The sequence below is a fragment of the Empidonax traillii genome, unplaced genomic scaffold (genome assembly GCF_003031625.1).
Source record: "Empidonax traillii isolate 1590-97213 ecotype Southwest subspecies unplaced genomic scaffold, ASM303162v1 scaffold2547:size21972, whole genome shotgun sequence".
In the NCBI taxonomy this organism is placed as follows: Eukaryota; Metazoa; Chordata; class Aves; order Passeriformes; family Tyrannidae; genus Empidonax; species Empidonax traillii.
In genome coordinates, this window is record NW_020957740.1 from 3,756 (window position 1) to 17,022 (window position 13,267).

General features: G+C 41.0%; 1 long non-coding RNA gene across 1 annotated transcript in view; it reads right to left on the reverse strand.

Annotated features, from left to right (window-relative positions):
- Positions 1-3,592: 3,592 nt before the first annotated feature.
- The window catches only part of LOC114072041, a 14,321-nt gene continuing 4,646 nt past the window's right edge, over positions 3,593-13,267 (reverse strand). Inside the window, exons 2-3 of the long non-coding RNA XR_003574122.1 lie at positions 7,106-7,113; positions 3,593-3,603 (exon numbers count right to left, since the gene is read on the reverse strand). This is a non-coding gene — a long non-coding RNA (uncharacterized LOC114072041). The remainder of the gene's footprint in view (positions 3,604-7,105; positions 7,114-13,267) is intronic.

A 13,267-nucleotide genomic window follows, 5' to 3' on the forward strand; every position in this document is an offset into this window, starting at 1 on the left:
AAAAAAAAAAAAAAAAAAAAAAAAAAAAAAAAAAAAAAAAAAAAAAAAAAAAAAAAAAAGAAGTGTAAGGCAGGGCCTATCGTGCCACCATCTACTTGTCCTGGCACAGAAGTCTGTACACCATCTGTCCAGCACTGTGTCATGTATCTACACTCTGAAACTGCAACCACAACAATAAAAAAGCAGCTACTACCAGAGTTAAAGTTATGTGTAAGTTGTAGGTGCGTGCTGGTACAGAGAGATTAAAAGTGTTTGAGATACAACGACTGCAATGCAGATGGCAAATGTTCAGTCTTTTTCTGAAAGCCTATTCTAAGCTCCAGCTTTAAACCTAAGCAAAGACATTATCCAAGATACATTTTCATGAACAAGTGAATACAAATGAAACATTCTGTCATTTCCCCTGCAAAACTGCTCTCTGTGTGATGCACAGTCATTCCAAAGATAAAACTCCCATTCAATTTAGAGTTTTCACTCTGTAAAAATGTATTTTTCTCGGCTAAAACAATTCACAAGCTTTGCAAGTGAAAATTAATGTGCATGATTCTAAAGAGTAAGCTAGACACAGTTAATTTAACTTAAAAAAAAAAATTGAAAATAGCACCAAATTTACCAATCGCTGGAAATCCAGAGAATAATATATATATATACATATATATATAGTGTTAATTAGATAACATATGCCCTCAGTTTTAACATAATCCCCTTTTGTCACCATCTACTGCAATGCTGTCAAACAGACATCATCTGCATTATCAGCAGGGAAAATGCTATTTGCAAGTTTTCACAGCCCATTAATGGACCTGCTCTGCTCTTGACCTTGACACTTCAGACCATCCTAAACTTGGTTCGTGTCAGTTCAGGATAACACCTGAAATGGCATTCAGTTAAACAAAACCCCACCTGGGTTATCTTCCAAGTGCATTAAGATGTATCAGATCTTCCCTCTCTGTTTTCCACAGGTGAGCACCTCCTGGAAAACAAGGCTGCCTGAAGAAAGGGCTAATTAAGAGCCCAAACTGCCCACGCAGCTCTTTCAAAGGAGCTCAGGTCCCTCAGGAGTCTTTGCACAAGGGAACTGAGCTGTTCTCTGCACCTTCTCAAGGCTGACAAGGCTACAGTGGAGAGAGACGAGCCTGCACTACCTTGTTGGGTGGCCATAACAATTTTAGCAGTTTGCCATTGTCTGATCAGAAGGCAGTTGGTGCCTACAGAGCCTGGACAGTCCGTGGCACTGTCTCTCTCTGCAGTGTCCCCCTGTCAGCACACACCAAGGAACAGCTGGAAACCAGGTGAAGTAACTGCAGTGGGGCAGATTCACTGGGAGGTCCCAGCAGGACAACTTCTAACAATGCAAGGTGCACCATGAAACACCTGGAAGCTGCACTAGCACAGCCCAGCCCTCTGCTCGCTGTACATGACACAGCAGAGACATTTACCTTCAAGCACAGCATGTGCTATTCTGTTACCTGGAGGCACCTGTCATGTCTGGCAAATACTACAGCATAAATTTTAAACAAAAAGGTGTCAAGGGTACAAAGGGGTTCAGCGCAAACCCTTCAGCTCTTTCTGCCTTTCGTTCCCTTGCAAGGCTGGGCCAGGGAGACGTTGGCAAACCAGAAAGCCAAGAGAAAGGAAGAGAGGAGTTTAATGTATTGCTTACAGGGCATTTTGTGAACTGATAGGAAAATGCCCTCTCCCCCCAAACATTAGTTGTTATTTTTACCTGGTAACATACCTATTAATATCCTGTCCCTGACTTAGGCTCTCTGTCCTTTAGATTTTTTTAAGACCATAATCAATACTTGGCAGCATTTTAGAATAAGACATGCAGTTTACAAACTAATTTTTTTTAATCATCTCTGCAATGATTTCTGAACTCCTTTTTAAAGCATGTCTTATTTATTGCATTTCAAAGCTGGGTTCTTCTATACAGAGTGCATGTGCAAATGAAAAGCAAGACCAGCAACAAACTCCACAAGCCTATTTCTGAGCTATAGCAAACAAATGCAAGAATTGAATTGATAGAGTAACTCAGTATTTTCATCCACTTACTTGATTCTCAGCTGGGAGGAAGGAAAAGATTTCCAAGTGCCACAAGTGCCTGAGCTTGATGTGGAGGACTGTTTTGTGCTGTGCAAGTTTGAATGTTATGTTAGCTGTCATTAACAGTGTGAATTTTTGCCCCCAAGAATTAGCATGCAAGGGAACAATCTTGGGATTGTGCTGGCCTTGCAGATGGGAGGCAGGCAGATGGGACGCAGTTATGTAGTAAATTGAATGGAAGACAGTAATTCTTCATTACAAATTTAGTTGCTTCTGTCAGTTTAAATCACAACTTGCAGTGCACGTTCCCAGCAGCTCATCAGGGGCACAGTGAGGGAGCACAGCTCACCCTGAGAGGAATTCCTGGTTATACTCTGACCTCCCTGTGGGCAGTTCCTGACCTGGGTGATGGTTCTACACAGACAGTATTGCTGAGCCATGTGGTGGTACCGCTCAGAATATTATTTCATTAACTCACCATCCACAAAAGAACGCCAGCTCAGGGAAATACATTCAGCAACCTGGAATAGTGGTGAGAAAACAGTACCAGGCACTGTGTGCATCACCAGAAGTGACACCGTCTCAGTATATTTCTGCATCTTTACCTTGGCTCATTAATTGTCTGCACTCTTATTTCTTCCTAGAGCAACAGGAGGGTCTCAGCTGCAGCAGGAGAACCTCAGGACAGCAAATACAACAGCTCTGACTTTCAATGATTTTACTGCAGCTCCTCTAAAAATTATTTTTAGACTTATTCAGCCTTCTGAAGAGTGGTTAAATGGGCACTTACTGCCTTGTGCATAGACTGGAAAATATCCACTGTACAGAGACCATTTGATTCTTTCACCACACTGTTAGATATGGACACGGCCACTGCAATGGAAAAATTGTCATGGAGATGAGGAGGAAGAAGATGGCAGTAAAACTATGGCAAGTGACCTGGAAGAACCCAAGGGAAATTTGCCTCTTCCTTTGCATGCATTGGATCCCTGTCCTCTCCTCTCACTGTGTTTTCAGTGAGTATATCTACACACCCATGCTGACACAAGCTTAGATGAGGTGCGATTCTACTGAGCCCAGTTTCCCAATTTCTGAGCCCTGCAAGTCACCTCAATGTCCAAAAGCTTCACAGAAGGGGGGGTAACCCTAGATACAGGCACTGGTCAATCCCTCCTGACTAAACAGGAATACTTAAATTCCTGCTGGACCATGGTCCAAGATAGCAACTAGGCCTAGGGAAGCTCAGCTGTGAGCTACGCAGCAGCACAACATTTTTACTACTTTGAGGTCAAACATCTTGTGTAAATAAATTGTTCAGAAGCCATAAACAGGGGTAAATGCAACCACTGTGATGTGTGAAGTCATATGAGACCACAGACATCTGTCTATAGAAACTCAGCATGAAGTAGTTTCTTTTCTTCTCTACCCCTAATGAAATTCAAGCATTTAGAGGACTGTCTCACACATCCATTTGCTGAAACGTATCTGCTAAATCCAAGCTTCTAATACAGCTTTGCCAGGTTCTTCTCCAAATTCTTCAACCACCATCACCAAAAACTCAACTCTCCCTCTCTTAGTTCCATTTTCCAGGATGGTGTTAAAGACATTGATTTCCCTAGCCTGTTTTATGCTAAATTTAGCTAACAAGAATGCAGCTATGACAGATTTGAGATATCTTGGGTTACAATAGTTTAATGCCTCAATTACTTCTTTGTCTGACCAGTTCCATATACACTAAAACTGTCAGGTTCACTATGGAGACATAAGCAAAAGCTCTGCCAAAAATGTGACAGATTGATTATTTACACATTCATAGAAATGCCTTGTCATGAGACCTCAGTTTGAAGATCTCAGACCTTGACTCTGAGCCCAGAGGGATCTCCTGTTGGCTTTACTTCTCAACAAAACAAATACAAACGCTCCACATTCATAGAAACAGCTCTATCTCAATAAATTCAGGTTTGCTTTAGCTGAACTGTGCTATGACTTCCAAATGGCAACTGCGAGGTGTCCCTGCACTAAGCAGATGGAAGAGAACACTCCCTGTTTCAGTGAGAACTCCCCCCCAGCGACCTGCCCTTACAGGTGTGTTCTCCTCACCTGTGATCTCCAGGAATCTGGTAAGCTTAACATAGGCATGGTCAGCACCTGGGGGCAAGACTGGGAGACAAATTCAGTTTGCAGTGATAGTTAAAGCTGGAAATCTGGTCTGCAGGGGTGTCTGGAATTCTTGCACAGAACAGCTGGCTGGTGCCTCATGGGGCATCATCGAGATCTCGACTCCACGAGTGGCTGTGTGGGACTATGCACTGTCAGGAAACCAAGTCTCTGCTGGTCTGTGATCCAACAAAAACTCTGTCCCTTTGGAGGCAAGCACAATTTGGCACTGAAACAGAAGGATAACACTATTTACCAAATCACAACAGTAACATCCTGGGTTTTCTTTCTCAGCTTCTGAACCAGACTGAAATATGCTTTGTTTGCAAGAGCTGGTGAATTTGTGGCTCCAGATGTGAGCAATGAGCTGCTGCTGGATCTGGAAAGTAAACTTGCACTAGGAAATGCTTATTTTTGGACATTGCAACAAGGAGACGTGTATTTGGTGTGAATTTACATTATGATCAAACTGAAGGATTACCCAGGGGATCAGAGCTGAACTCACATCAACAGCAGGTTTCCCACTGACTCAGACAGAATGCCAGTGATTGTTTAGTAATGGTGTACAGCAAAACCATACTGAGTTGGTGTGTTCAGATTTTAAACTGCCTACCTTACCCTGCTCTCTGAACACCTTTAAACTGCACCTGATTTCCAGGCTGTTTGTCCTCCTGTTTAAATTAAGAAAAGCCCTTTTTAAGATGATAGTCAAAGATAAAACTATTTACCAGCAATCTTTGAGGACCTGTAAGTGTTTACAACAGCAGCAAACTGAAGGCAAATCTCTCAAGTCTTTGACAGGCAACCAACCACCACCTTATTTTTTACCATTATATTCAAAACCTTGTAGAACCAAGCAGTCACATTCATTTTGGTTTCTGGATTCTCACATATGAACGAAGGGTTTTTTTGACATCTTTTATTTGAAAAGTGTGATAAAACCCAATTTAAAATGTATTTACTTTTAGATTCAGCAACAAAGATTATATGCCATTTTTTTCCAAGTTTGCTGACAATAAAAGGGAGCAGACATATAGTTTCACAAAAGAAAATTTAGTCCAAATCAAATAACTCAAGCAGAAAAATAATTTATGAGCCTATCCTCCCCTAATGAGAAAAGAAAAAGATGGAAGCACACATTTTTGGCAGCATAGCAACATTAGCTGGAGAACATTAAATAATTAGTTGGCAGTGGTGAGCCTTTGATTCAACTTCTTTACCGTGAATGAGTTTTGCATTGCAAAGCAGATTTGTAAAATTTAACAATGTTTTCCCATTATAAATTTTTTTCTTGTGTTAAGTATCTCAAAATTAGCTGGGCCTGCTGGACTTTGACACTGCTGCACACTGGCAAAAAAAGAAGGGGAGATGTTCAAAGACACAGATGGAATTAAACATCCAGCTCCTGACTTTCAGGATGACTTTCAATGGGAACCAAGTATTTAACTACTATTTATGTAGGAAAAAGAAAATTTAACATTCAAAGCACAGCTAAGAGATACAGGTGTGTCCTAGTGACTGGACAATTGAAACACAGGTACTCCAAACCCCTCCTCAGCTCTTGCTTTGGCATTATGTTTTCATTTCAGAACCATTTGGTTTTTGTGGGGTGACTTCAAAAAGCCAGCTTTTCATTTTACATTATGGTGATAGTTCTGCACATTTTGACATAAGAAAGCAAAAATCTTTCCAAACGTTCTATTATTAAAAATCCTTACAAGTAATACAGCTGATCCCACAGCTTCACTGAGGTTTATGAAGAAAGCCAGCCTTCCAACCAAGATTTGGAACCAAGCCTATAAATAGTCTAAGTACTTATTAATTCAGTTTCTCCCCCTCTCCCTCCCTGGAAGTCCAGCCCATGAAGCTGCCAACTTGTCCTTCTCCAGATGTCTTTCAAATATTTCTGATTACTTCTCAATCTCAGATACCTCAACCACACTCCAGTTCATCTTCCTGCATAGGACTTGTCCTTAAAACAGTGTCTGACCTAAAGGATCAGTGTGCTGAGAGCTGATAACAATGCATTGCTTCAGACAAAAGCCAGCCCTGTTCTGAAGTGTTCTGTGCTGAGAAAGCAAAGATTATTTCCAATATCCCAACTTATAACAGACCACGAAGCAAGTCTTGGTTACATCAAAATATCCCTCTGTCTTTGTTTCAGAAGAGGGGCAAAAATGCCAAAGGTTTTCATCTGCAAAGTCTCAACTAAATTATGAAAACCAAAAATCCTTGCTGAAAGCAGCCCAGCACTGTCACAGAACCTGCCCTTTCTTTGGGTTTTGTACTCTTTCAAGGATAAACTAACTTCATACCATGAAGAGAATAAACTCAAAGCATGAGTATGATGAAAATATTCACAAACTGATAAACAAATGATTTACCTCAGTTTTACAGGATTCCCCAAGTCCCAAAATAACACAAAAAAAATTCCAATAATAAAACAGAACATTAACTATGATTTGGCTTGTTTAAGTCTATCATTTGACTGCTAGGCATCTGTAATATTTTTCCCACTGCTCTTGAGAGTTTAATGTCTTCACTTACTCAAGATAGGAGAAACGAAAGTTACTTCGAGCACACCACTTGGAGATTTCAGAGATCATCACAGGATTTCTGCATCCTTTATGCTTATTCTACTACTACAACTTGATCAAAGGCAGCGTGTCCTCCCTAATAAAATGTTAAAAAGGGCTCAAGAACAGGCAACTGCAGTACCTCCACATTGGGTTTCTTTCTCTTGTCAGTGTTAGAACTTAGGGCTGGGTGCAAGTGCCTTATGTGAGGGCACAAGATAACAGCCTGAGGGCAGAAGCAGCTGGCATGAATTAAGTTACACTTAGGCAGCTCTAATTTAAAAGGCTCTTTGAACCCAAGATGTATAACCTCTTTTGAATGAAACAAACTCATCTAGGTGAGTCCAGGAAACCAGTCTAAGTTTAGAAACAGAGGTACAAATGTCCACAGAAGGCCTTTCTGAAATCAGCAGAAATCTATTCCTGTCAAAGGGAAAAGTAAGAGACAGATTTTTGTGGTTCACTGAAATACCTGTAAATCTATCTCTCTTCAGCATTGAGAGTAGGGCAAATAAAGACAGAGTGTGCATCTTGGTTTGGTTTTGTCTTTGTTTTTGTTTTGTTTGTTTGTTTTTTGTTTTGGAGTGTTGTTTGTTTGTTTGTTTGTTTAAATAAGAATCAGTAATTTAACCATCTGTAGGAAGAGCTTTCTTCCACCCTCAAAACTCTTTCTGTTGGCATTAGGCTCAACCAATGGAGTGCAGACACCTGTTTTATGAATTACATAGTTCCCAGCAGGAAAAAATGAGAAAGGGAAAACATTCTCAGAAAAAAAAAAAAAAAAAAAAAAAAAAAAAAAAAAAAAAAAAAAAAAAAAAAAAAAAAACAGCAAGGGAGGATAAAAAACTAGCTTTTTCAGTAACAGTGGTGAAATTTGTAATAAAGACCAGCTGCCACTGAATTATTTTGTTATCCAACAGATCAATTGAACCCATCTTGCGTTACACACACACTGTTATTTATACCCATTGCCTGTCAGTACAGTGCTCATTTCTACAGAGAGGGCACAGTGATTTACCAGGCAGGCTGCTGCCTGGCACAGCCAGGAATGGGAGTGCTCACTCTCTTGGGACTTTTAAACAACCCACCCCCTGAAGTACTTTGTAGCCTGGGAGGTCAGACAGACACAATGCAATAACATCAGAGCAGTTCTCCCAGCGTCACAGGAGCAGCTGTGTGTGTGCAGCAGTGAGGAGGGAGAGCTAAAAACCACTGGGGTGTTTTTTTCAGGGTAGGCTTTTACTGTGCTACTGAAAGAGCCAAGGTGATAACTGTGCAGGGGTAGGCTTGGCATGATGGCAACGAATGAGTAAAGTTTGCTTAGGCAAGTCAGGACAGGAGAATCAGGCCTGTGGAAGGATGCAAACAAAAATATTACAAGGCTGTATTTCAATGGTGTTATAATTTCATGTATAACCAAGAGGAAATGTAGTGTCTGTACAGCAACAGAAAAACTTCTACCAAATGTGTCACTGCTGCAAAGCAGCAATTTGGACTGAAGATACAGCAAAAACAATCCAAGAGAGTCAGTCTGAGCTAATTGCTGTGATGCACAAAAGCTTAGCCAGCTGTGTTATTTGTTAACTACAGGATGCAAGAGCTGACTGATCATTCAGATTGTTTGCACAAATATGACGAACTATTTTAAAATAAAAATAAAAAAAGACAGCGTTACTACTACGCAAATCCAAGAACAAGGCAACCCGGTCCCTTTTCCATCTGCAAGATATTTCCCCATGCCACTCAAAAGCAAAAGGAAGCCAGTAGAGAAAGGGAAATCAAACTGTCTCCAATACAAAGTACCTATGACACGAGTGACTCTTTAGAGGGTTGTCAGCACTTAAAGTCACCAGTTATATCAATTTATATGGACTCTTGCTGGGACAGTAAATTAGAGCGGTTTCAACACAAGAAAGCCAGGTTTTGAGGCAACCTCCCAGTAGAACAAGTAACCTAATTAGTTTGAAGATGAAGCCTGGTAGATTTATGAATGGTATAGGCCACAAGTTCCCACAGCAAGGACCTGGATTTAATCACAAAAGAATCCCTGATTGGTCCTGCATTTCTAAGCACATGGGGACTAATTTCTGATGTGCCTGCAGGTGCCGTGGTTGCTCCTCAGCCCTTCCACAGCAGTCACAGAGCAGTTATAACACAGGTTTACACCAGGAGAGTGGCAAGCCCCTTCTGGAGTGCTGGGCAAGGATATTTCCGTACTGAACAAATTGCTTACCTTTCCAATGCTCTCTTTTAACATTTTCACAAGTAGTCTGCTGTCACCATTCCCAGGCCCCTTTTAAACTATAAAAGGTCTGCAAATCACAGTTTCTCACTAGTAATACTACACCTATACATTAAGGTTCCAGTACAACAAGGTGTTAGGCACTTTCACCTCATAAGCAACTTCACTGACTTACTGGAATTTACCAGATTTATTAACAATTCTCCTTAATATCGACCTGCATACAAACCATCAACAATAAAACTTCACTAAGTGTGTGACAAAAAACCTGCAAATTCTTCTCTTCTGTACTTATATCAAGGTTCTTACTGGGGACTTTCTGTTTCAAGTCACAAAGCCACTTCCAAATATTTATCAGTCACATGTAAAAAAAAGAAAAAGGCACTAGCATCTTTATACACTGATATATTCAAGCTCTGTCTAGGCTATCCAAGGCCTGGGGCTTGGCTTTGTTGCTTTTTGTTAGAATTCCCAGTCTGAATCCTGCTAGTGTATTGACTATGTTAAACAACTTCATCTCTTTCTGGTGTCTTATGACCTTATCTCTGGAGGGCAGGGACACATCAGACAGATAGCTCTGCACATTGATTCAGTGGGAAGTACAGTAGATTACTTGATTTGTTAATTCTAAAACTTCCTGTTAAGTGCCAAATACTTCTTAAGTAGTGCAGGTCAAGATTTTCTGATTATGTCAACCTAATTAGTAATCAGAAGCTACTAACACAGAATGAACCCTCAATCATAATAAGCTCAGCTATCTGCTACAATACAACCCTAAGAACTTCAGCTTAGTAACTTATATGTACATCTCTTTACACAGTTTACTGTTGGTGATCCCACCTTGTTGCATATAATTTTGACTGTAAGTTATTACCGTTGTCTTCAACCTTCAAAGTGCTTTCTTAGGCAGTATTTGGCTTTTCATCGTGTTACAGACCTTCTGTTCACATTATGAGATAGCTGATTGCCTGTAAACAAGGAAATAATCAACATAAATTAATCTTTTAGGCATTCATGTAATTTTACCTTCATTAATTCCATCTGACTTCCCACTAACCTGGAAAGGTTTAAATGGGGGTCCACAGAGGGGTGAAAATGCTGCTTAGAGAACAATGACTGGAATTACTTTAGCTGGTATGCAATTCCCATAACAACACACCCCTGATCCTGCACTGAAATTCTTATGACTAGAAAAACAGTGGGGAAACCATGTTACTGCATAAAAAAAGCGCTGCTTTTGATAGAAGTGGCTAAAGTTTCATCATGAAAGGACGTATTTGCACCTGGAAAAATTCACCACTTTGCCCAGAGGGAGAAGTACAGTCATTTACACCCTGAGGAGGAGCGCTGGTTGGCAGAAAGAGCAAACTGTACACTTGATCAAGTTTTCACATAGTTGCAAAACTATCAGCTTTCATATTAAGTGAAAATTAGTAGTTTTCTCCAGCTCTGTTTTCAATATTCTCCATCACCATCAGTCCAGGGTCCAGAAATCCCAAGGTCAAGAATGAGCCCCCAGTTTCAGAGTCAAAAGTTCAGAATGACCTTTTACAAAAATAGGCACCTTTTCACTGGTCCCTCTAGGTCTCCTGGAGTTACACTGCTGTTTCACCAGGAACCACTTGGTAACACCTCAAATTAACAGGCTAAACTACAGCTCTGTTAAATAAAATCAGATATTTCAGGGGAAATGCTTTTCTTCCCACTAGCACTCCTAAATCTTCAAAAACTAAACCAAGAGGAAGCTTAATCAGGAATTAGTTTGACTACACCCCTTTTCTGACTTAGTTTACAGAAAATTAACTTGCATCTACTAGTAGTAGCCTAAAATAGCCTGTATTAATTAGGGCCTCCTTAGAAGGCAGCTGACATTCCAAAGGTGCACATCTGTGACCTGGGCACAGAACACACAGAATTTTTTGGGTTGTAAGAGACCTTTAAGATCAGCCAGTTCCCATCTCCTTGCCATCTAGTGGGCAGGGACATTGCCCACTCGACCAGGTTATTAATGATTAACACTCTTCAGTGTTAGGATAATATTCATCACAATCCAAATTCCTTCAACACAATTCCACAAGAGACTGCAGCTGACATAGTGAGGTTTTAAGTCATCGCATAATTGTGGCACCTCATCAGTCCTTTCTGTAGAAACACAGCATCTCTAAACCTACTTAGGCATAATAAGCCATTTTGAGAACACTTCTGCTAGATTATTCCCTCCTGTGGGGTGAGAATTCATTTTTCCTTATGCAAACCTCTGCTGACTAATACCTCAGATTTTTTCCTTTGTCTCTGCCTTATTTTCAGCTAAGAGAATGAATGAGCTGGGTTAAGCATGAAAATCAGTAACTGTAGTGGAAGGTGCCCCTGTCCACAGCAGGGGGGTTGGAACTAGATAAATTTAAGGCTCTTTCCAATCTAAACTATTTTCTAATTCTCTTTTATATAGCCCACCTATTATTTTTCAGGGTGACTCTGCTGACATTCTGCTCTTACCCTCCCTTTAGCAGAGACTACCAGGCTTCTTGCTCAGTCCCAAGAATGCTGTTTAGTCTGTCAGCTCAGGATGTTTGTAGATGTTACTGTTAGATTTTATTTTTTTTTTGCAATGCTGACTTCAGTTTTCTTGTAGAAAACAGATGTACCTAGTGAGCTAATCCTGCCTTCTCCATCCATCACTGCTTTTAACATCAGAAATCTACAACTCAAAAGAAAAACTGTATCACACAAAAGGAAATAAACATCTAGTAAATAGATGCAAAGTCAAAGCAGGAGGAGATCTAAGCAGTTTTTTTCCTTGTTAACAATTTAAACTCAGCCCTTCTCCATCTTACTTTTATGACTGGATGAGCAAAGAGGGGCGACACCAAGTGCATGAAGAGGCCTAGGAATTGCTGCAGCTTTATCCCATCTCCCTTCAAAGCTGCATTTGGACATGAGGCTGAGGAGTACACCAGCTACAGGAAAATTCCTTTGCTTGTTTTCCAGAATATGCAAACTAGACAGACTGGATATAATCAAGTAAGGTGTGTGTAGTATGTAACTGAGTACAGATTACAATTCAGAGCCTTATTCATCCCATGGAGTTAAAGAAGCAGCTCAAAACCATTGTAAGTCCCTGTTTCCTCCAGATGCTCTTTGCCCCAGTCCTTCTTTGGAAAAGGGATTTACAGTGCAGAATCCCAATGGGGATGAGGGGTTGTTGCTCTCTGGGAGGTTCTTGGGTTGGATTCCTTGGCTGCCACTTGGCAAGGCCTGGAAGGGCCTCAGTTGTATAGGGAACAAAACATTGGATGGAAAAGCAAAGCTGGGTGGGTTCTGGTTTCAGAAAGGATCATTGCCTTCTCTTTCTGAAGGGACAGGGAGCTGGTCCAGCTGTGCCAAGAAGAGTAAGTGGGCTGTGAAGGTTTGGGGCAGTCTGGAAGCTCCCTCGTCCTCAAAGGATCCTGGCAAGTGCAGCCCTGGAAGAGTCAGGAATAATGAAAAGTGCCCCAGTTCTCGTGAAGCTCAGCTTTGTAAGATGTGTCTCAAGACCAGACAAAATCCTCCAGCAGTGAGCCTGGCAGAAAAGGCCCTGTGAAGCAAAGCAGCATGAAAATCCAGAGCTGCTTGTGGAGGGCAGGTGAAAGCTGGAGCCCTCCCAGGTAAAGGTGTCTGATCTCCACAGTCCTCTTTGTGTCCTCTGCCAGCAGCTGCCCTTGGTCATTCTTGGGGTTTGCAGGTTGTAAAAAGAGCTTTGGGATTTGCTTCTGGGAACAGGGATCCGTTTCCTGATGGGAGTCCTTGAAATAGAAGTGAGTCTCTGTGAGAAATGAGGAGGCTACAGGAGTGCTGGGGCTGAAGAGCGGGTATGGTTTGAGTGTCCTGATGTCCCTTACCCAACGCTGTGCTGTCACCAAGTCCTTTCATTCTGATTTAAATGTGCTGGAAGTCCAAGCTGAAGTAGAAAATGCTTGTGGAAAGCTTGGTGTTCCCAAGGGAACGCTTTAGGGATGTGCAGCTTCTGAACTGCAGAAATAATTTGGGTTCCCCCAGAAACCTACTGGGCTGTGGTGGGGGTTTTTTCCTTTTCTTTTCCCTTTTTTATTTTTTTTTATTTTTTATTATTTTTTCCTCTTTTTTTTCTTCCCCCCTTTTTTTCCTTTTTTTTTCCTCCCTTCCCCCCCCTTTTTTCCTTTTTTTTTTCCCCTTTTTTCTTCCCCCCTTTTTTCTTTTTTCCCCCTTTTTTCTTTTTTCCCTTTTTTCT